The 24788-nt window shown below is 34.2% G+C and overlaps 1 protein-coding gene and 1 long non-coding RNA gene across 15 annotated transcripts in view; one reads left to right on the top strand and one right to left on the bottom strand.

The window, feature by feature from the left end:
* The window catches only part of ALDH1A1 (aldehyde dehydrogenase 1 family member A1), a 179371-nt gene that overhangs the window by 118136 nt on the left and 36447 nt on the right, over positions 1-24788 (bottom strand). The window lies entirely within an intron of this gene.
* Positions 2408-7285, top strand: LOC118153932 (uncharacterized). Its single transcript, XR_004743749.3, has 2 exons — positions 2408-2543; positions 7069-7285. It is a non-coding gene; the product is annotated as an uncharacterized LOC118153932 (long non-coding RNA).

Raw genomic sequence — 24788 nt, 5'->3', positions numbered from 1 at the left:
AGAGGTCTGCATTGTAATCCTTCTACCAGGGCTTGGCAGAGACTCCATGTGGTGCCCCTGTTTACCACAGATACTTAAGGTCTTAAGAACTGCTGCTGATCTTCAAGGGGAAGAGTAGTTTGCACTGCTGTCTGGACTTGCTACAGAGCCTTCACTTTCCCTGGTCTCCACTCCAATTTGGCAGTTTTAGATGTGACTCACTAAATGGAAATGGTAGCTGGAAATAAGATACTTGCCTGCTTTGTGCTAGTCCTACCAGTGGAGTATGGCCAGGCTTGCTCTGGGAGTGTTGAAGGAAGCCCGAGCACTGCCAGGACAAAACCTATAGAAATGACAAGCAAATAGGGAGACCATGTTCCTTCTCTTATTTCTGCCTTTAAGTCTATCTTAGCTCCCTCATTGGTGGACAGGAAAGCAGCTAGAAGGGGGCAAGATTATTTGCAGAGTTGCGTCCTCAGTATCACAAAACTAAGTCAGAAGGTTAAGATAGGAGATGACATGGAGTAACTTACTAACTAGCACAGAATGAAACTGATCATCAACTTACTCTACTGCACAACATTTATAAAAGCATCTTAAACTGGCTTATTTTTCATATTACAGAAGTTGTGTGTATTTATTGTGGAAAAATTATTTTAAAAATAAAAATTATTTATGATCGTACCATTTCTAAATTTTGCTTCTACTGCCCTTGCTATACACACACACACTGACACATTTGGAATGTTTTAAATGTTTTCAATAAGTTGCATTAATAAATAATACTGTGCTAAATATCTTTGTTGAAAATTGTTTGCAGTTATTGATATGCTAAATTGTAAAGAAATGTCCACTATACTCTTATTACATTGTGTTTGAAACTTAGAGATATTTACTCTCTATAAAAATTCTTTTGAAAGTAGTATTTGCCACATGAAGAAAAGCGATTTCTTAGAGATATTTACTCTGTATATAAGAAAAACAAAATTTTAGAGACATTTACTCTCTATATAAGAAAAGCAAAATCTTAGAGATATTTACTCTCTATATAAATTATTTTGAAAGTAGTATGGCCACATTTAAAAAAAGCAATTTCTTGAATAGAGGTTTAGATACAAACTTCCTCTTCTCTCCCTTCCTCTCTCTTTCCCTTCCTTCCTTCCTTCTTGTCTTTCTCCTCCCTCCATTCCCTCTTTTCCTTTATTCTTTCCTTCTTTTATCATGTTATGGTGTTAATATGAAGGCATTACTTGGATTATTGCACATGCCTTTCTGGAGCAGAAATTATAACTAAAACTGTATATGAGGAGAGTTTTTGAATGTGGGTAGTGAGGAAACAGCTGGGATGTAGACTGGAGGAAATGGCAAGGACATTCAACACAGATATAAATGGAATTGCTTAGCAGAAAAACTTGAAATCTCTTATGCTAGGAACACAAATTTGAATCAAACATATATATATATATATTTTTCTTTTAAATATAAAATGCTAAATCTTAAAACCATCTGTGCTCTTTCTGAAAGTTTAAAACTTGAATTTAGAGAAGTCAAATTGAAAAAGTCTAGGGATGCTGTTGTGTTGCCAAGCAACATTACTAATCTAAGATCTCACAATCAGGTGTCATAAAAAATTTGGTCACAATAAATATGTTCCTAGAGCAAGTGAATCAGCATCAGCTATTTCAGGAGAATTTGTAGGGAGCCCAGAAAGTCTCTCATGGGGATGAAATTATCTTCAGGCTATTTTGCCTTTCTTTCACTATGCAAACTCTTTTACCTCAACTCAGTGGTCCTCAAGTTAGACATAGTCAAGGAGATAGAATGTATCCTATTCCATCCTATGAAGGTCCACATAACGAAATGAGACGATCACCTCCATATGTAGAGACTAGAAACCCATGCCCTTATTCAGAAGATGGAAGCCCATGGCTAGAATCTACTAATTGGGACGTGGGTGTCCCGTCTGGATCACCACATCAGACTGAAGAGCAAGAAGAGGAGGAGAAAGTCTGCTTGTGCTCTAGTTCCTGGAAATGTTCCATTTAAATTCCAATATTTCTTTCCCTTCTTCTCCAAATATCAGTTCTACCTGTAGTTATTTTTCTTTTGTTTTCCCTGCACCAAAAGAACTGTTCCAAAATGAAATATGTTGAAGACAGAAATTTATCGTTCTCTCTAATGAGTCTGTTCAAAGTGGAACTTCTGAGATTGTAAGGAAATGGTTCAAAATTGCTAGTTGGGCCTCCTCCCCACCTATGAATACATATTTTTTTTTAAAAGCCAAAGAACTTTAAGCTTTGATTTTCTAAGGAGTTAAGGAGAATTGACGAAGACAACCCAGAAGAAAGTCCTCCTCTCTGACAAGAATGAGAAGCCTAGAATGGATAATAATACTAACTTCTAAAAATTTGTTTGGAATGCATATACCTTTCCTTGTTGTTCTTGAATGAAGATGTCAGCATAGAACGTTGTGATTGGATTTAACCAAGTAGGGAAGGTCTGTTATCTACCAAAAAATTTAAATTAAACGTGGAAAATATTTTTGGGTTTTTGTCTTTGAGAAGGTAGGATCCTTTAATTTTTATTCTTCTTCTCCCATTCAGATATATACAGCTATTTTCTATAAGGCTAAGTCATGTTATTTGTACTAGCTATTATAAATTTGTGTGTACATTGCTTATATATGATAGGGCTATATTGTCAATCTGTTACTGTTGATTATTATATCAAATTATAGAAATGGTATGATACTCCTGTATTCCTTTAGTGTGCCATTGTAGAACATAATTTGGTGTAATTTTTTGAATTTTAAAAAAGTGTTTCAATACAGGTACTATGAATTTATTATTTATGTTAGTGAGGTACTGAAACTTATTTAATGCCAAACCAAATACTAAACTTGAAATTATAAGAGTTATAGTTTTCAGATTATTTAGGAGATGTTTGCTATTTCAAATTGCTCATCTTCTCAAATAAGTAATTATTTATCTGATTTTTTTGTAGCAGAATTTTGTAACACTGTGTAATGATTTAAACCTTATACCAGCTGATACTAGAAAACAAGGAATCATTAGAAACACTTAAGAAAAAAGTTATTCTGCCTTTGTAGCATTCGAAGATGTAAATGGTTAATTTCCTTCTAGTTTTTAACTATCTTTAACCCTTTTGATCATTACAAAATATCTTTTGTTTTCTCTAGTAACAAATTTTTATATTCTCCTATGCTATACTCTATGATTTTTATATATTTCTATGCAAAAACTATGTATAAAATACTCTATGTAAAATGCTATTGATCTGAAATACTACATGTAACCTATGTGTATATAAATATTATGTATAATACTACATATGTAATATGTATGGATAAAAAATAATCTTTTCATTTAATTTTAAAGAGTAGTACTAGTTTCTTATGTGAGTCCAATGCCATATTAATAGATCTATTTGTGGTAATCCAGTAAGTCACAAACAATGAAATATGTACATTGGTGGCTACTATGTATTTTTGCCCCATTGTAAATATATTTGTCTCAACAGTATTATGTAATTGTGGTTATTGTTTTTAAACACTTGCTTCTGTTTCTTTGGAAAACATTTTTTGTTGTTGTTTTTTAATGTAGCTGTAGTCAGGCATATGGGCCAAATTACAAGTTTTGTCTTAATGAGATTTGCACTCTTTTTGAAATATAAAATTAATGCTCCGTAGGAAATAAAAAAATTGTAGTGGTTTAAACAATAATACTTCTGAAGAGGAATCATAATGATGTTTGGTAAAATAGCTGGATCTAATTTAGGATGTTTATTTTGGCAAGTATACCTTCAAAATATTAATGTTTCCAAATTTGTGGTTATTTTTAGTAAAATCCTGTGTACATTGTATTAGAGGAGAATGGTTAAACAACAATATTGAATAAGTGCAAAGCATTGCTGTGATTCTGGAAACCATTTTAAAATTTGACCTTACTTAAATGAACAATGTTATCTAAAGAAAACTCATAGTGTCTGAGAATTGTAAATGTTTGTAAATGTACTTCTTAATGCACCTCGTATGATTCACTAATACCTCAAATTTGTTTTTATATGGCTTATCCAAAAATATAAATCTAGGACTTAGATAGATAAGCATGTGGAAAAATCATGCCTAACATCATATAAATCTATAATGAAATATGAATCATTGGAGTCTTTAATCAGTCACAAGCACTCAGAGGACAGAATAATTATTAAAAGCACTAACCTTGGATCGGGTAGGCTGGCTTCAAATTGTGCTTTTGCCATGTACAAGCTGTGTAACCTCAGGAAAGTGATTGAATCTCTTTGTGCTTTAACTTATTATATGTAAAATAGGAAAAATAATAGTATCTGATCTTGTAAGAATTAAATGAGCCAATACATTAAAAGCACTAAGTCTGGCATAAAGTAAGTGCCATGAAAAGATAAGCTACTTTTCTGGTTACTGTTAACTTAGCACCCTTCTAAGCATTATGAGAACTTTAAAAATGCTTGCTTTCAAGGAAGCTTAAAATATAACACAGGAGATAAGAATTATAAATAAGATACAATAGTAACAAACAATATTTTCATGTATTATTAATCTTCTACTTTTAAGATGACATTATTTCACACATTTCTCATCTTCAATGTGGTTATAGCCTTTACAATTTCTAATACCAGCCTTGTGACTTGGGAAAGGTCACTTAACCATTCTGTGACTCAGTTATTTTGGGGATTAATGAGTTAATAAACGTGTAGAACTTAGAGCAGTGCCATGCATATGGTAAATTCTCCAGGAGTATTAGCTATCATTATCATAATCATATTTTACATTTTACATAAGGTTATAGTCTTTGCAGTTTCAATTCAGTGGTACACATCCTTACTGAGTGCCTAAAATGACTGAGGCACCACTAGGAAAAGTATGCTAAAAGAAATTTAAAAAGCAGCTTCAATTAACAGTCATAATATTTATTAACAATCTTCTGTTACCCACTGCATACTGTTGCAAACTCTATACCATGAAGAGTCAAAGCAAGAGCAAGTGAGAAAGAGAGAGGTTCTAATAAAAAGAAACTTATAGTAGAAAGGAACTAATATATATACATATTTTTTGAGATGGGGTCTCGCTGTGTCGCTAGGCTGGAGTGCAGTGGGCGTGGTCTCCACTGACTGCAACCTCCATCTCCGGGGTTCAAGCGTTTCTCCTGCCTCAGCCTCCCAAGTAGCTGGGATTATAGGCGCCTGCCACCATGTCTGCCTGTTTTTTGTATTTTTAGTAGAGACAGGGTTTCACTATGTTGGCCAGGCTGGTCTTTAACTCTTGACCTCGTGATCTGCCTGCCTTGGCCTCCCAAACTGCTGGGATTACAGGCTTGAGCCACCGCGCCCAGTCAGAACCAATAAATTATTAAATGAATAACCAATGAGACAACTTCAGATACTTACTGTAATATGAGGAAACGTAAAAAGAATAAATGGTAGAGAGTCATGGCATTGAGAGTCATGGTTAGGTTAGACGAGCCTTTTTTGGAAATGTGACGTATGAATTGAGATCTAAAGACAAAAAAAACAAAAACAAAAAAAAAAAACTACAAAACATAAAGAAAAGAAAGAAAATGAAAATCTTCCAAAATATTAGAAATGCCAAAAATAAGCAAAATAAATATATCATATATATGTTTATAGTCAATATAATATAAAATGTTAGAACCCAGACAAAATATCTAAGTTATGACAATATATAAATCGACTTATTTTTAACTTACTAAAGGCAAATATTTAGACTGGTTCACAAAACAGAAACAAAACTCCACATTGTATTGTCAGGTATGGCTTTAAAAAAGTAATTTGGAAAGTTTAAAATGAAAGGATGGAAAATACATTTCCAGGAAAAAATAGCAAAGGGTCACATTGTTGATAACACTAGTCGATTGATAACACTGCAAGGTGTTAATTCCACCTAAAAGTTATTTAACAAGATTAAGAAGAAAACACTATAATGCTTAAGAAATCTACAATTTATAATAAAGATTAAATAGGAACCTCAATAATAAAAAATATATCTGATTTTTAAGTGTTTGTGAAAACGTTCACCCAAATTGGTCTTCTATTAGATCACATAAAAGACCTCATTACATTCTGAAGAATAGATCAATGCAAATAATATTCCCTCAACACAGTTCAACTAACTAGAAAGGATCAAATATATTTACACTTGGAAATAAGCATTTAAATAATTAAATGTTAAATAATGAGTCAAAAGAGAAGCACAAACAAAATTTCAGCATTGCTAAAAACAATAATTAATACATCACATACCAGAATTTACAAGACGCAGCTAAAGCAATGCTTACAGAAAAATTTTACCAATCTTAATAAAAAGAAAATACTAGCGATATTTAAACAGTTTCAGAGCATAGAAAAGAAAAATGTTCAAATTTGTTTTATGGACTTAAATTTATGGACTTATTTAAATTAATAATTAAAAAAGGAAATTATAGGATAATAACACATTAATATGGATATCAACATCTTGAATAAAATATCAGCGAATGGAATATTACACCATTAATATATCACAATCAGATGTGGTGTACTCTTGGGATGCAAAAGTGCTTCATTTTTGGAATAAATGTTAATAAATATAAGAAGATGTATAATAATCTCTACAGGCATTTGACAAAATTAAACATCCATTTTTGACTAAATAGACATCCTCAATTTTATATATATATGTTCACATATTTGTGTTATATACTTTATACCAAAAGTCAGCAGACTGCTGCTCTTATTTTATAGCACCCAGGTTATTAACTTATGATCTATCTAGCCTTTAGCTGTAACTTCTTGTTTACAATATGTTAATAGAGGCAGGAGGCAGAGATATTCAAGGCAGACAGGGGTGGGTGTCCAGTGAAACCCTACCTTTAAACTAAAAAACAGAAACTGTGGCCAAAAGTGAGAACTTCTATTTCTGTTTGCTCACCCTCTCCTAATTGATTCTTTCTGACTAATGCCTTTCTATCAATGGGATGTTGTCTTTTCCAAAACTACCTACGGCCCACCCCACCCTCTTTCTGTGCCTGTAAGGACCCCAGATTCAGTCAGTAGAGCGGGAGATGGCTGGACTTCAAGGAGACATCTGGACTTTAGGGAAGAGATGGCCAGACTTCAGGGAAGAGACAGCCAGACTATGGAAGAGATGACCTGACTTTAAGGGAAGATGACCTGCTCATCCTGTCCCCTCTCCAGCTGCCCTCTCTGCTAAGAGACATTTCCATTGATTAATAAAACTCATTTGTCTGCATATTACCTCTGGCTGCTTTTTTATTAGGATAGCTGTGTTGAACAGTTGCAACAGAGACCCTATGGCTCACTGCAACCTAATAATAGTTATCATTTTTAGAGAAAGTTTGCAGATCTCTGTTAGAGGCTGTGCTAGGAGTTTTGTCTTTGTGAAAAAGTAATAGAATGCCATCTTTAGTGTGGAAAAGATGCCTCCTGCTATAACATGGTAAACTCATTGAACAATTAGTAGATTGATTATGAAGCAATGAGGCAGTAGTTCAGGTGAGAGGTGAAGATGTTTCAGGTGGTATCTCACTGGTTTTGATCAGAATTTCACTAGTGATTAGTGATGTTGAGCATTTTCATGTGCTTATTGGCCACTTGCATATCTACTTTGAAGAAATGTCTTCAGTTTCTCTGCTTATTTTTAAATTTTTTTTTTTTTTTGATGTTGAGGTGTAGGAGCCTTTTGTGTATTTTTGATATTTACTCCTTGTCAGATATATTATTTTCAAATATATTTCTCATTTTGTAGGTTACATTTTCACTCTGTTGATAGTGTCCTTTGATGCACAGAAGTTATTAAGAATAATATAGAATAATTTATCAATTTTTTCTTTTGTATCCTGATATTTTTCTATCATACAAAAGAAATCATGCCAAATCTAGTCTCATAAAGTTTTCCGCTATGTTTCCGTCTAAGAATTTTATGGGGTTTTTTTTGTTTGTTTGTTTGACAAAGTCTTGCTCTATCACTCAGGCTGGAGTGCAATGGTGTGATCCTGGTTCACTGCAACCTCTGCCTCCTGGGTTCAAACAATTCTCCTGCCTCAGTCTCCTGAGTAGTTAGGATTACATATGCATGCCACCACACTGGCTAATTTTTTTTTTTTTTGTATTTTTAGTAGAGATGGGGTTTCACCTTGTTGGTCAGGCTGGTCTCAAACTCCTTACCTTGTGATCTGCCCGCCTTGGCCTCCCAAAGTGCTGGGATTACAGGTGTGAGCCACCGCGCCTGACAGAATTTTGTTTTCATTTCTTCCGTTTAGGTTCTTCAATCCATTTTGAATTTTGATATATGATATAAGGTGAGGATCCACGTTCATTCTTTTGCATGTGAATATTCAGTTTTTCCAACACCATTTGCTGAAAAGACTGTCTTTTCCTCATTGAATTGTCCTGGCATGTTGGTCTAAAATCATTTGACTATATATTCAACAGTTTATTTCTGGACTCTATGTTTGATTCCATTGACTTACATATCTTTCTTATGCTAAATAGTACCATACTGCTTTGATTACTGTAGCTCTGTAATAAGTTGGGAAAGCAGGAAGTGTGGGATCTCCAATTTTGTTCTTTTCAATACTGCTTCATCTATTTAGGTCCCTTTAATCTCAAATGAATTTCAGGACGGATTTTTCTATTTATGTAAACAATACCATTGGGATTTTGAAAGAGATTACACTAAACCTGTGCATTAGTTTGGGTAGTATTGACATCTTATCAATATGAAATATTGATATCAAATATTCAAACAATATCAAATATTCCAATCCATGAACATGAGCTGTCTTTCCATTTCTTTGTGTCCTCTTTAATTTCTTTCAGCAACATTTTGTGGCTTTCAGCATACAAGTCAAATCTTTCACCTCATTGTTAGGTTTTGTCCTAAGTATTTCTCTTTTTTTGGTGCTATTGTAAACTGAATTTTAAAAAATTTCCTTTTCAGGTTGTTCTTTGTCAGTGTACAGAAACACAACTAATTTTTGCATGTTGATTTTATATCCTGCCACTGAGCTGATTTCATTCATTTGTTCTAACAGTTCCTTTTTGGTGGAATCTTTAGGGTTTTCTACATGCAAAATCATATCAGTGAACAGAGATAATTTTACTTTTTCCTTTCCAATTGGCTGCCTTTGATTTCTTTTTCTTGCCTAATTGCTCTGGTTAGGACTTCTAGCACTATGTTAAACAGAAGTGGCAAAATCAGACATTCTTGTCTTCTTTCTGATCTTGGATGAAACACCTTCAGTCTTTCACCAGTAAGTACAACACAGGCTATAGGCTTTTTACATATGACCTTATTGTGTTGAGGTAGTTTGCTTTTATTTCTAGTTTATTGAATAGTTTTTTATTTTTAATAAAAACATGTTGAATCTTATCAAGTGCATTTTCTATAGCAATCGAGATGATTATTAAGTTTTTGTCTGTCATTCCATTCATGTGGTAGATTACATTGTTTGATTTTGTGTATTGAAATATTGCTTCATTCCAGGGATAAATTCTAATTGGTCATCGTGTATATCTTAGTCCATTTGTGTTACTATAAAGGAATATTTGAGGCTAGGTAATTTATAAAGAAAATTTGGCTTAGGGTTTGGAAGGCTGTGTAAAATGCATAGTGCTGGCATCGGTTTCTAATGAGGGGTTCAGGCTGCTTCCACTCATAGAAAAAGGTGAAAGGAAGCAAGCATGTGCAGAGATCTCACATCCAGAAAAGAGGCATGATTGAGAGGAGAAAGAGGTATCAGGCTCTTTTTAACAATCAGCTCTTGTGGGAACTAGTAGAGCAAGAGTTCACTCATTCACAAAGATGGTATTAAATCATTCATGAAGAATCCACCTCCAAGACCCAAAGACCTCCCAACTAGGATTCACCTCCAACACTGGTGATTAAACTTCAATCTGAGATTTGGAGGGAATAAACAAACCAAATTATTGCAGTGTACAATCCTTTACCTACGCCATTGAATTCAGTTTGGTAATTTTTTTTTTTTTTTTGAGACAGAGTCTCACTCTGTTTCCAGGCTGGAGTGCAGTGGCACAATCTTGGCTCACTGCAACCTCTGCCTCCAGGGTTCAAGCGATTCCCCTGCCTCAGCCTCCCAAGTAGCTGGGACTACAGGGGTGCTACCATGCCTGGCTATATTTTACTGAGAATTTCTGTGCAAGTGTTCATCAGGGCTACTGCTCTGTAATTTTCTTATAGCATCTTTGTCTGGTTTTATCATCAGGATCATGCTAGTCTCATATAATAAGTCTGGAAGTGTTCCTTCCTCTTCAGTTTCTGGAAGCATCTGAAGTTAATTCTTTAAATGTACAGTAGAATGCATCAGTAAAGACATCTAGTGCTGGGTTTTTCTTTGTTGGGAGAATTCTGATTATTGATTCAATCTCCTTACTAGTCATATGTCTGTTCAAATTTTCTTTTTCTTCATGATTCAGTCTTCATAGCTTGTATGTTTCTAGGAATTTAATCTGGATTATCTAATATTTTGGCATACAAATCATTCATATCCATTTGTAATACTTTCAATCTCCAATTTGCAGTCTTTGTTTAATTTGAGTCCTTAGTTGTCCAGTTTCATGTTGTGTATCATGGCTGGGCCAGTGACTCTTTCCCTGCCTGGCTCCATAGGATTTACCCCAGCCAGTGGGTCACACCCACACCCCTAAGAACCAGACCACCATCTGACCTACTATGGCCACTGTCATGAAGACGTTTTAGAATGAAGTGTTGTGGTAGTGATGGAGAAAAGTGGCTGGTCTGAGGTTTGTTTAAGAGGAAAAATAAAAGATTTAGTGATGAATTGGTTATGTGAAATGAAGGAGAAAAGAGGGTAGAGAAGACTTGTGATTTCTGGCTCATGCAACCAGAGAGAAAGCAATATCATCCACCGAGTTAGGGGATGCTTGCAGGAGGACCTGTGTTTTGCTTATTGATTTTCACCCTGGGGAGATTATGAGTTAAGTGTGGATGTATCACTTTTGAAGTTACTTTTAAATATCAGGAGAAGATACATATTAGACACTTGGATATATAATTCTGGCATTTAAAGAAGAATTCTAATTACATATACATCTTCTCCTATGGGTTATTAAAAATTTTAGAACCAACCCTAAGAGATAAATAAAGATGAAAGTCCAGGATCAGGATTATTCTGAAAATATTGGATATGAAGAGCTCTTCTCACTGGGATTCTCTCTCCCCCAAGATAAGGTGAATAAACTAGAGAATGACAGGAATCCTCTATGGGCAGGTATCAAATGAATACAGAAGAGCTGGAATAGGAAGACATATTTCACTGATGATGGACTACTCCAAGAGAAAAAGAAATAGACAAGATGCAGGGCTATTCATGAACAGGAACGTTGAAACCAATTATCTCCCCCAATAGAGGAAGTTATCAGCACTGAGTCCCAGATTCTCATGAATTCCAAAAGGCAAGCTATTTCACTATCCAGAGGAGAAATGGTGAGGTAGAAGAAGGAGCCAGAAGTGCTTGTTCTGATATTGTTCTGTGCTGGGGAATAGAGACTGAAGTTCCATTTCCTTTACGGCAATGTGAGGCATGGGGGAAGGGCAAGGTTGAGTTGCTAAATATTTCCCTTTAATAAAATATACCAAAATTATATAAAGAACAAAGAACAGGTATTTGAGTTCAAAATTTTTTTATACGAGAAACTATCGAGCTGTTTATATAAAAGTAAATAATAATATAATTATATTTTTAATGAGTAAAGATGATGGTAAGTTAGTGAACATAAAAAGATACTATAAGAAGTCTCTAGCTGGCTGCCAAGAAGCAGCTTTCCAGGGCTTGGCCATTGTCATGAGAGAAAACCTGCAAGCCTGAACTTAACCAACAATAATAAAGCCTAAATGCCTTTATCTCTTGAAGATACTCACTCTGGTGAATAGCAGATTTAATATAATTGTTCTATCAGGAAATATTTTACAAGACTTTTTTAAGTACTGCAGTAAAACATTTCTACTCTTTGTTAGCTATTATTCAATACAGAACTACTATAGAACTAAATTTTGAGCTCTTATTACTATGCTGGTTAATTGCTGACTATATTTTCTGTGTGAAAATAATAGATATCTTGATTTAAAGTTAAACAGCCTTTTATATAAATAACATCTTTCTGTTAGTAATTCTAATGGGGAATTTTCTAATTTTAATTACTGCCTTTTAGTTGTTCATAAACTCAAAATGTATGCATATTTGTTGTTAAAACTCAAATGTTATGAAGGTAGACACAGCATTAGAATACTATGTGATATTCAGAACCCAGTACCAGCCACCTCTCTCCATGTCCGGCACCAACACCTTAATCTAAAACATCTTTATGACAATGGTCACATAGTAGCTCAGACAGTGGTCTAGCTTCTGGGAGTGTTGGGGTGACACACTGGCTGGAGTGAATCCCATAGGGCCAGTTTTCACAACTTCTAGAAGGCATTTCACCTTCTCCCTCTCTCTATCCAGAGTATCATGATTCACAATTCCCACTGTATACCTTTACAGAACTTTATTCATGCATTTATACATTTATATAGCTTTTTTTTAACAAAAAGAAAATCATAGCTTTTTCAACATAAGAAAAATCATACTACCTAGTACTAATATTTTTATTATTTCTCTTATTTTTATTTAACTTGCCTTTTTCACCCCACCCGAGCCTCCAAATCGTCACACACAGATCTGCTTGGTTAACCATAACAACTGCAAGGTAATATTTACTACTGTGTGAACACAAGATTATCTGTATTATTTAGAACCCGAAATAGTATTTTTATAATAATCTTTAGTATAATATTGACAGACTTGTGGAAATAACTATTTCAGCTGTATGTTGAAACTACAGGCCATTTTCCATATTAATATCTTAAATGACACAGTGGAGCTTAAAAGAAAGACCAGTGGACCAGAATGAGCCTTTGAACTAACTTAGTCATTTGACCTTCTGGGACTTATTGTCCTTATTTGTAAACTAGAAGATGTTGGTTCAGATTTTTTCTAATAGTCCTTCTAGCTTTAGAATGATATACATGTACAATATTGGAATTTCTAGTTCTCATTAAGGACATTTCTTATTTGGCAATTGTTAAATACCTACCTTCACTCAACACTATGTGCAAATTGAGAACAAAGATATATGTTACCTGTTAATGCATGTCAGATATTCATTGGAAAATTATTTTTTCTGGTATCTTATTCAATAATTATTTCCAACAATAAATATTTCCCCAAAAGTACCAGTGCCATTTTAGATATTGAACTCAATTTAAAATAAAGAAATTAAGAATATGAGTAGAAATCGAAGAATAAGTGGTTAGAGGGATAAAATCTGGCAAACTAAAATAAAAATTTATGTTAAAAGAGAAGAGGAAATGCCCCTTCAGTTGTGGTAAATATATTCAGGAGAAAAAAACCCAAATAAAAAGTGTATGGAAATAATATGGGAGAGAATAAAATGTTGGGGTGTGAATTGCTGGGGAATGAAACTATGGCGTCATTCTGGTTCCTGGAAAAGAACTGCTGCTCCCCCTTGTGGCAACTGTGAAACGCTAGCATCCTGTTAAAAAAAGTATTTCACTCTAACAAGATGATGTAAGATCTGTTTGAATTATAATGACATGCTGCTTTGAAGTGGGGAAATGAATGGCATATGTAGGCAATTGAAGTAACGATTCTATCCCAGATATAGGCTTAATGTCACCAAAGGAAAAGGACGGAGTATACTAGGTTGTGGCTAAAGAGACCACAAAGACTGTGGTCAATACATGTATTTGGTTAGTCAACACCTACTTGAATACTGTTTGTATGTCAACAATTTTGTAACACTGAGAAGGGTCAGTACTGAGAATAGTACAAGGTAATATTAGACAGTCATTTTTCAAAAGTGTGTCATTCAACTGGAAAGATAAAATATATAATAGCCACAAGCAGACAGTTAATTACAAGGTGGTCGATTCTGTCCCATACTAAATGGTTTAGAACAGAGAGATAATTATGGTTACAGAAGAATCTCCAAAGGAGAGAGCGTTTTAATAAATAAAGTGGAGAAGCATAATAAACAGGAAAATAGTCAATATTGCTAGAGATTTGTCTTTATAGACTAAAAGCAAGAAAGAGTACCTTGGGCCAGATTAAGCAAACTTGCACTAAGTGTTTTGGATTTTATCCCATTTCTTTTATAAATAAATGATTATACAGATGAATAGAGCAGTGGCATATGGTCAAATATTTCAGGAAGTTTAATCTGGGAAAATGCATGCAATAAATTTCTCATAAGGGCATGCAAATTTAAATGTTTAAAAGAGGTGTGATTATTAAAAAATAAAGTTGTACCTCTTTAATCCACCATTCCCTATTCCCTTACTCTGCTTTTTAAAAATATAATTTATTACTACCTGATATTATATTATATATGTATTTTTCTGCTTGCTTGTGTTACTAACTGGCTATAAGTTTGAGGAGGGTAGGGGCTCTGTTGCTTTTGTTTATTGGTGTATCCCAAATTTCTAAGATAGGATATTTACTAAATAAATAGTGGACATCTGATAAATATTTGTTAAAATTATAAATAAATCTGCAATGAAAGACAAGAAGTTTGAGGCAGGAAGAATAATTGTCCTTTTATCAAGACAATAAAACTTGCTCTTGGAGAGAGGAAGAAGATGAGGATAAAAAGATAAATTCAATATTTTGAAGAATGAATAAACTAGACTTGTTAACTCACTGAATGTTGCTGATAAGGAAGAAAGAAGAATCTAAAATTGCTGAGGCTTCAAGATAATGTGCAAGGGAGGATGGTGACAGTGATAAAAAACCACTGGGGCAGGCTGGTGCGGTGGCTCAAGCCTGTAAATCCTAGAACTTTGGGAGGCTGAGGCAGGTGGGTTCCTTGAGGTCATGAGTTCAAAACCAGTCTAGCCAACATGGTGAAACCTTGTCTCTAATTAAAAAAAAAAAAAAAATTAGCCAGGCATGGTGGCAGGCCCCTGTAATCCCAGCTACTTGGGAGGCTGAGACAAGAGACTTGCTAGAACTCAGGAGGTGGAGGTTGCTGTGAGCTGAGATTGTGCCACTGCATTCTAGCCTCAGCCACAGAGTGTGACTCTGTCTCAAAAGAAAAAAAATATATATATATTGGGGCAGTCAGTTGGGAAGCATGTTCTGGTAAGATAACAAATTAAACTTTTGACTCAGAGAGTCTAAGTTGAGGGACAGTTAGAGGTATCTGATTAGAATCCAGGAGACAGGGTAGAGTTGGAGATTTTGCTTTATGGTTGGGATAATAGCTAAGGCCATGAGTTTAGATAAGATTTCCCTGGGACAAACTCTACATGCAGTGAGAAAGAAGACAGAAAAATAAACCCAATGCCTATTTAAGCCATCCTGAAAAGTGTTCTAGAAGCCTAATTCTGGTCCATTTGTAATTTATGTATTCATCACATGCATATATCTTGAGTTCTGAATAATAAAAATGATATAAGAATTATGGGGAACTTACAACCTCGTAGTGGAGACGAACAAAAAGGGGAGATTCACACTTATGACTTATCTAATAAATCAGCCACCCTGTCTCCAGCCAATGGTGGACTTAATGTCAGACCTTACAATCTTTCAAAATCAGCTGAATTTTACAAGAGAATTAATAATACCAAAATATAGAACATGAATTAAAATCTGTGGGCCAAACAAAACATGTTTGCTCGCCAGATTTAATGTGAATCCCATCTTATCATATTTGCAATTACGAAGAGATTCTTCTATCTACCTTACCTCTTAAATTAGACAATCTCAGGGAATGATGCTTTTAGTCCTGTGAGAATCAGATTAAACATTTAACAATTTAGTTGTGAGGGATATTTTAGGAAACTCGTGTATATTGGTAGGTAGGATCACTCTTGTTGGTAGGTCTTTATTCATTTATTTATTTAGCAAATTACTAAAGAGCCTATACTACATGGTAGGAACTCAGTATATAATGGTGAGCCAATTAGAAATATCAACGGTTTGTTTAGGAAAATTTCATCAGACAGGAAAAGATTTAAGATCATTACCAATGGAAGGAAGAATTCTAACAGCCAAAATAAATAACTGCCACGTTGCCTGAAACTGCTTTAATATTAATGAGAAAGCTGGGTGTGGAGAAGACCATTCTTGTGAAGCATTTATCTTTGTGTATTGCCTGGGGTAAAAGGATGGTGAAAATGGCCCTAAAAATATACAGTATGGGCAGAAAAAAGAGACAATAAATAAATAATAAAATACATTACATTTGTTTCTGGTGGGAAATAGCAGCAAAGAATCAGTTTGAAATGAAAACTTATTAAACCAGTGGCTTTCAATTTCTCTGGATTATGTCATAGTAAAGAAATTATTTTCCCTTTCCATAGTGTACACAAGAGGAGACACACTAAAACTAAAACCAAATTTTACATTAATATTTACATTTACTACATCTGGCAGCTTGAGATATTTTCCATTCTGTTTTATTTTGCTTTTTAAAGGCACTTGTCATGACCTTATAACGTTTTAAACCTCATAACCTTTTAAAGCCCTCCTCTTTAAAAACAATGGAGTGAATAAAAGAGACACATGCCATTATATGTCAGTCCTTACCTCTTCTCAATGGGCCCCATGGATTTTCCAGGATGAGGTCCATAAAGAGTACGGTAGGATGTGAGATACAGTTCAATTCTTATACTATTGTTCTAGTCAGAAGTAGGTATTTCCTTATTCGTTCTTTCTGTTGCAATACCACTTTATATCAAGATGCTGCACTTACTTTCAGGAACTTCTTACTTTTACCAGTCAAGTCAATCATCATACTTTAAGAGTATACAAACTGAAATTTTATGATAGAGGATATCTAGCATAAATTTGTTTCTCTATTTGTGGAATATATTTGCATTTAAGAATACACATAGCTGGATGGATGCCCATAATCCCAGCTCTTTGGGGAGGCTGAGGCAGGAGTATCACTTGAAGCCAGGGATTTGAGACCAGCCTGGGCAACAAAGAGAGATTCCATCTCTGCAAAAAATAAAAATTAAAAAAAAATAGCTGGATGTGGTGGTGCATACCTGTAGTCCTAGCTACTCAGAAGGCTAGAGAGTTCAAAGCTTCAGTGAGCTACAATCGCACCACTGCACTCCAGCCTGTGTGACAAAGTGAAATCCTATCTCAAGTAAAGAAAAAAAGAAAGAAAAAGAATACTCATGACCAAAACATTAACAGTAATTTACAGTATTACTTGATTATTGCTTTAAGTTTCAATTTACATGGTAATGGTGACACTAGAAAAATTAGCCCAAGGTGCATAGAATTTGAAAATACACAGGTATCTCTTTAGGGCTCTTTGAAAATACACAGGTATCTCTTTAGGGCTCTTATGATTAATGTTGGCTCATGCTACTAGTTTTTAAATCTACTTTGCTAACCTGTTGAATTTTGAAATAATTAGGAAAGCAGGGTATTATATAGAAATTGCTACATACGAGCAAGGCTTTCAGGAGTTGAATTTCTGGAATTTAATTCGGTTTTTATTATGTTCTTTAGAAAATATAAATGGAAATACTATAGAATAAAACTGATATTTTCATATTATGGAACAAATCTTTAAGGCAGAAACCAAATCAGAAGCCAAATAAGCAAATAAAGTGAGGAACCATATAACTGGGGATACAAGACATACAAAATAGATTTAGATAAAGTTTTCCATTAGTCCAAATTTTTGAATTGCATTTCCCACATAATAGATAATAAACATGTGCATTTTATAATGGGTCTATACTATGATACCATTTGATTTCCCTGCTCTTACATTCTATCATGTGGCAGAGGCAATCTTCAATGATATTTACAGAAACTATTAACTTTTTTAAAGACACTTTAGGAGAAATTCATAATTGAATTGTTATGAGTGGAGGTTGAGAATGTAGTCTTGGGATTCCTGCTGAAATTCAAATCCTGGCCCCAAATTTAATTTGTTGTGTATCTTTGTGTAGTGCTACCTGCTACCATTGGATTTTCCTGACAAAAATGCACAATCTGAACCTAGTCATGAAGACACATCAGACAAAACCACATTTAATGGACCTCTAACAAAGAACTAGCTTGTACTCTTCTGAAGAGTCAAAGTTATGAGAGACAAAGGCTAAGTTTAGAACTATTCTAGATTGAAGGAGTTTACAGAAATATGACAACTAAATGCAACGTGCTTCTGCTATAAAAAACATTATTAGGCAAATTGAAGAAAATAATATTATTTTATTGGTGTTAATGTTCTGATTTTAATAATTATACTATGGTTATATGAGAGAATGTGTTCATTTTTAGGAAATATACTCTGACATAGAAGTAACATGGTGGCATGTCTGCTACTTAACTGTAAAAGTTTAGAGAAAGAAAATGATAAAGCTAAGATGAAAAGAAATGTTAGCATTTGAAGAAATCTTTTGATGAATATATTCTTGCAAATATACCATTGGACTACAGCCAACTGTTCTTTAAAAACAGGGCATAATTGCACTGAACATAAAAAGCTTTTACTAAGGCTTAAATGAGATAATGTATGTAATTCTGAGAATTCTAAAGTTTTGCAAAAAGGTGCATCGAAAAGCTTATTGGTGGTTGGGGTGGGGAAACAGGGCAAAGGCAGGCCATTAAAAGCATATCCTTCCTTGTAAGCAGAGTACTAACATAAAAAATTTAAAATTTTAATAAAAATTTCAACACAGTAAATCTCCAGAGGCAGTTTCACCCTTTGCAGCTTTTGACCCTGGGCTCATGATTTCTCCTCCAAAATGTAATTCAAAGAGGGCCTCCATTTTTAACAGAACAGTTTCTTCAAAATAATAAAATCTGATTCTGAGTATAGACTTCTTAATCACCACTTTTTAATTTTTAAAACACAAAAGTAACTGTTTTTGGAGTCTTCATGTGCACTCTTAGCTTCACCAAACAGCTAACTAGGCGAACAGCAGGCTACTTGAGGATGTTCAGGATTTAAGCTTTTTCCTCCCTTCTTTACATTTTCATATATTGATAATGATTGTCTTTAACTGAGAAAAAGTTTACCCCTGCTTACTTCAAAACATTAATATATTAGTGAAAATCACAAATTCAGTAAACCTGACTTCTTAAAAAACCTCGATTCTCCTAGTAGATATGAGCAAATTTCTTTTATGGAAACATGATTTATGTCAACAGACTATATTATTTCCTAAGTAGGAAGAAGAAAAAGCATAACTTTTATAAAGAGCACATGGTTAACACAGGCAATTTGAAACTGGAATATTATTATTAAGAAGTATAATAGACTCTAATTAGAGTCTTAGAAGAAATAAAATCATAATGGACCATCTCTTCCTGGAATGAGTGAGTCCTTCTTAGAATAGATGAATTATATATGTTCTTGAGTTCGTTTCCAGCCTTCTAAACCAATTCACTGTGTTTTCAAGTGAAATTCAGACTTATTAGTATAGTAACTGAAAGTACTCCTAGGGTCAAGTATTTCTTTTTAATTGTCTTTGCAAAAGAAGAGCAGCTTTTATATTCATTTAAGAAAATTTCAGATATTCTAATGCTGCCATTTGAAAATAAAAGATTAAAAAAAGAGTCTGGGTTTACTCAGCTCTAAAATGTTTAGCAGTAATATATGAACAAAGGATTAAACTGCAAAGAGATGTTTTCACAATCAACAAGAGGAGATAGTTTTTCTAGTTATTCCACAGCAATAGCTGAATGAGAAACATATAATATGCAATGTGGAACTGTATTAGATGTTATAAAATGAAAAGGAAGCTCAATGTGTGCAGAATTAAAGTTTTTTTCAGTTGAGTTTCAGTCATTTTCAAATTGTGGTAATGTATACTTACCATAAAATTTACCATCTTAACAATTTTTCAGTGTACAGGGCAGTGGCATTAAAGTGGCATTAAGTACACTCACATAGTTATATAGGCATCACCACTCATTTCTAGAACTCTTTTCACATTTCTCAAATTGAAGCACTGTACCCAGTAAACAATAACTTCCCATTTGCACTGGCACCCAGCTTCTGGCAATCATCATTCTACTTTTTGTCTCCATGAATTTGACTACTCTAGAAACCTTATATAAGTGGAATCATATGGTATTTGTCCTGTGATTGGCTTTTTCACTTAGCATAGTGTCTTGAAATTTCATTCATGTTGTAGCATGTGTCAGAATTTTCTTTCTTTTGAAGGTCAAATATTTCATGGCATATTAATACCATATTCTGTTTGTCCATTTATCCTTCAATCAGTGTTCAGATTTCTTGAACATGGGTGTACAAATAGCTGTTCAAATTCTGCTTTCAATTCTTTAGGATACATGCTCAGAAGTAAAATTGTTGAATCATGTTAAAGAAAAAAATCATTCTGACGCTTATTAAAATGGTAAGGAAAACTTTGGACTGCTGTGATAGGTGGGAAGCCTATCGCAGTAGGGAAGAGAGACTACAGCAAGGATAGCTGGGGTTTCAGAGACTATCAGCAAAGTGACTGAATCAGTAGATAGAAAATTACTTAGAGGACACATGAAAGAAAGGTGGTTCTTCTTAACTTGACTTATCAGAATTCTTGCTGAAGCCAGACTGTGGTGATCTGATATCAAATGTGAGCCATGAGGAACTTGATCAGATCCCAAGGATGATCAGATATCAAGGGTGGGGGATTCTCTCTAAAGGTACTTAGAAGGACTCTGGTTATAGTTGGACTGGGCAGGCCTAAGACAGGGCCCCAAAGATGGGAGCTAGTTAGAAAGAGGGCTGAAGAGAGACTAAATAAAGTTAGGTCAGAGAGAGAGAGTCATGTCAATTGAATATAATTCAATGTTTTATTTTTTTAAGGAGCCACCATATGGTTTTTCACAGCAGCTGCATCATTTTACAACCCATCAGGAATGGGCAAAAGTTCCAGTTTTTCCATATCCTTGCCAACACCATTTATTTCCTGTCTTTTTTGTTTTGTTTTGATTTTTAATAGCAATCTTTATGGGTATAAAGCAGTATCTCATTATTGTAATTTTGATTTGTGTTTCCCTGATTAGTGTTGAGCATTTTTTATGGGCCTATTAAACCATTTGTATATCTTCTTTCTAGAAATGCTTATTCAGGTCTTTGTCCATTTTTAAGCCAAGTTTTTGTGTTGTTGTTGTTATTGAGTTGTTAGGAGTTCTTTCTTATATTCTGGATGTGAATTTCTTATCAGATTATGATTTGCAAATATTTTCTCCCACTATCTGGGTTGTCTTTTTACTCTGTTGAGCGTGTCCTTAATACAAAAGAGCTTGTAAATATTGGCAAAGGACCAATTGATCTGTTTCTTTTCTTTGTTCCCTGTGTTTTTGGTGTCACATCCAATAATTCATTATTAAAACAGCTGCCATGAAAATTTTTACATATGTTTTCTTATAAAATTTTTATAGTTTTAGCTGTTATGTTTAAATTTTAATTTTTGTATATGGTACAAGTTAAGGTTCTAAATTTATTCTTTTGTATGTCCAGCACCATTTGCTAAAACAACTGTCTTTTATCCACTGAATAACCTTGACATTCTTGTCAAAAATCATTTGACCATATATGTGAGAGTTTATTTCAAAACTCTCTCTACTATTACATTCTACATCAGTCTTTATGCCACTACTACACTGTTTTGACTAGCGTAGGTTTGTGTACTTTTTGAAAGCAGGAAACGTGAGACTCAATTTCGTTCTGCTGTTTCAAGTGTTTTAGCTCTTTAGGGTCCCTTGTGATTTCATATTAGTTTCAGGATGGATTTTTCTATTTCTTCAAAAACACCGTTGGGATTTTGATCCATGAACATGAGATGTCTTGCCATTTATTTGTTTCTTAATTTCTTTTAGTAATGTTTTACAGTTTTTGATGTGTAAGTTCTTCACCTGCTTATTTATGTTTATTCCTAAGCACTTTATTCTTTCCAATACTATTGTAAAATAGAATAGAATTGTTATTCTCTTTGCTATGGACCCACGTATAGGATACAGAGCATATTAAGTTAATAAAGTGCATCACAAACCAACACATGTGATCATGATTTACTTGACAAGCCTAAACATACATACATGAAAAATTAAAGAGAAATTTATTAGTACTGCCTTCACTTTTAAAAAATGACATGTCATGCATTTGTTTATTATTTAAAATGTAAATGAATGTTCAATGAACTCCTTGTTATTTTTGCCTTCCCTTTGAATGTGTGCAATGTTCATTGGTCATTTTTCATACTACTAATGTGAAATTTATCAAAATAAAAAATATTTATCAAAAAATTATATTATAAAAAATAACATTTGAAAGAAAATGTTTGTGGTTTGTAGAAATTGACACCGAGTAAAAAGTTTAGCACAGTAGAGCATATGCCACAAATCAAGCGTTTATCTCAAGGCAAAATTATTTCTGTGATTTCCGCAATGGAAAATTGGGGTCTCCAAGGAATGAAGTAGGGAGTGTTAAATTAAAATTTATATTTCATCATAGTTAAGTGGCATAAAAGAACAAGTTCTTACTCTTGAGCTGAATCCTTATAACAAAAATAAAAATTTGGCAATATATTATATTTTTAAGAAAAGTAGCTGGGTGTGATGGCTCATGCCTTTAGAAGCATGAAGGTATAAACCTGTAAGCTACTTGTTTAGAAAAGCAGAAACATGTTATTTAGCTACTTGTATAAATTTGCCAACCTGTATATACAAATACCTGTAATGTATATGGAATAAGTCCATTTTTATTTTTCTATACTATATTACTGAATAATTACTAAGTTTTCCTGAACAGGATAATGTTCTCTCACAGCTTTGTGGTCCTTTTTGTTATTGACGCTATTAGCTAACACAGGCACAAAGTATAACAGGCACAAGTATAACAGACACCAAGAGAATGCAGGGCAAAAAAGTTATTCATGGTCTCATTAGTGCCTATTCCCAGATGTAGACAGCCAGATTGAAGTAACTTCCAGAGGAGGTCTTTGCTGACAAATATTCATGGCACATTCTTCCAAAAAGGTATCATTCTGAGGAATCTGGCCTGAGCATCAAAACAGTAGCTAGCATAAAACTCATATTTTATTGCTTTTTTTTCCTGTATCTCAGTCCCCAAATACTTATCATGAGGTTTAGCTTTCATCATTCTACGTCCTGATTTTTAACAATTAAAAAAACAGTTGGATCTCAGTAGAGACAAAGTAACAAAGGCAGCTAACATCTGCCATATACCATTCACATATGATTACCTTTAAGATCTTGCTTCAAACTCTATTTCAGTTATCAGAATTGGTAGCAAATGGGTTTTATTCTGCATGCATATAGAGCAAAGTTTAAGCTGTTTCTCTAAAAGGAGCCAATGTGGGCAGTCTATATTTGAGACTTTACGGGTATCCCCTACTCAATGTCAAGAACACTGCTGTGTTTATGTGTGTGGTGGAAGCAGGGAGGGCTTGGACCTACGCGTACGTGATCAGAATGGAGGGGCAATGCTAATAACAAGCAATGCAAGTCTTCTGTATATAGAAGTTTGATACATTCTGATGCAGACATTTGTTTCTGTAGAGTTGTGGCTTTTATGACTGCCATTTTGATAAGACAAAAGGAAAAATATTAAAGTTTCTATTTTAGGGGGAAGTAGTGGCAAGTCTTCCTAATAGCATCTTCTCTGGAAACTCTTTCTTCCTATTTTAAATGCAAGATGTATAAAATCCTTCTAGTATGGTGAGAGTCCAGGCTTCCACAGCAAACTTGACTGCAGAAGGTAATCAGTTTATAAATATGCTAAATATCACTATATGGCCACCATTGTCCAAAAGAATATATTTAGTTTGGCAAAAATACAAAGAGAGCTATTTTTTATTGGGTTTTCTGGAAATATTTCCAGAATGGAAATTTTCATGTAGACATTTTATTGAGAACTATCAAAAGACACACTTTTGAAGAAGTAGAGAAAGCCAGTTTGGGCAGAAGGTAAACATAATCCACAAGTATATGTGGGTGTGACCATAGTCTTAATCCACCTTCTTAGGAGCTGTGGAGCTGGAATGAGGCTTTATAGCTTCCCTGGACTGAATGAAAACATCAGGGCTTTTGTGTCTTTACATTCATCAGTTGCTGACTGTAGGCTACCTGGAAAGAAGGAACATCTTGAGGGAGAGGGTATACTAAAATCAAGAGCAAAACTTCCTGGGATACAGATGAGAACCATCAGCAGCAGAAACTCACACAAGCTGCATGGATGTGTGTGTTGACCCTGAAGAGTAGATCTGGGCAAGACACTACAGTATCCACTCAAACAGCCAAGGAAGGAAAAAGGGAGAAAGCAGGACGAGGTTTCATAGAATCAAATGTGTCTTGAAGACTGGTGTTTTCAGGTCTACAATGTAGAATGTAAGGACATCCCAGGCAAAGGGAACATTGAATACTACAGCATAAAGACTGGTAAAACGTAAAAATGTGGGCAAAACTCTAGGTCTGTACTAACTAAGAGGAAGGAGAAAGAATCAAAGCAGATATAGTACAAAATGAAAGGGACTCAATAGCAAAAGATGACACTGGAAAGGCAGATAAGAGTCAGTCACAGATGATAATGAATGAAAGGCAAAGCACTGTGCATGCCACAGGAAGTGAATAAGCAATGTGATCATTGTGAATAAGCACTTTGTTCATTTCAAAACTGATTAGACCAGCAGA

The sequence above is a fragment of the Callithrix jacchus genome, chromosome 1 (assembly GCF_049354715.1).
Source record: "Callithrix jacchus isolate 240 chromosome 1, calJac240_pri, whole genome shotgun sequence".
In the NCBI taxonomy this organism is placed as follows: domain Eukaryota; kingdom Metazoa; phylum Chordata; class Mammalia; order Primates; family Cebidae; genus Callithrix; species Callithrix jacchus.
Note: the sequence above shows the minus strand (reverse complement) of the source record. Positions and strands in the feature narration are given on the sequence as shown.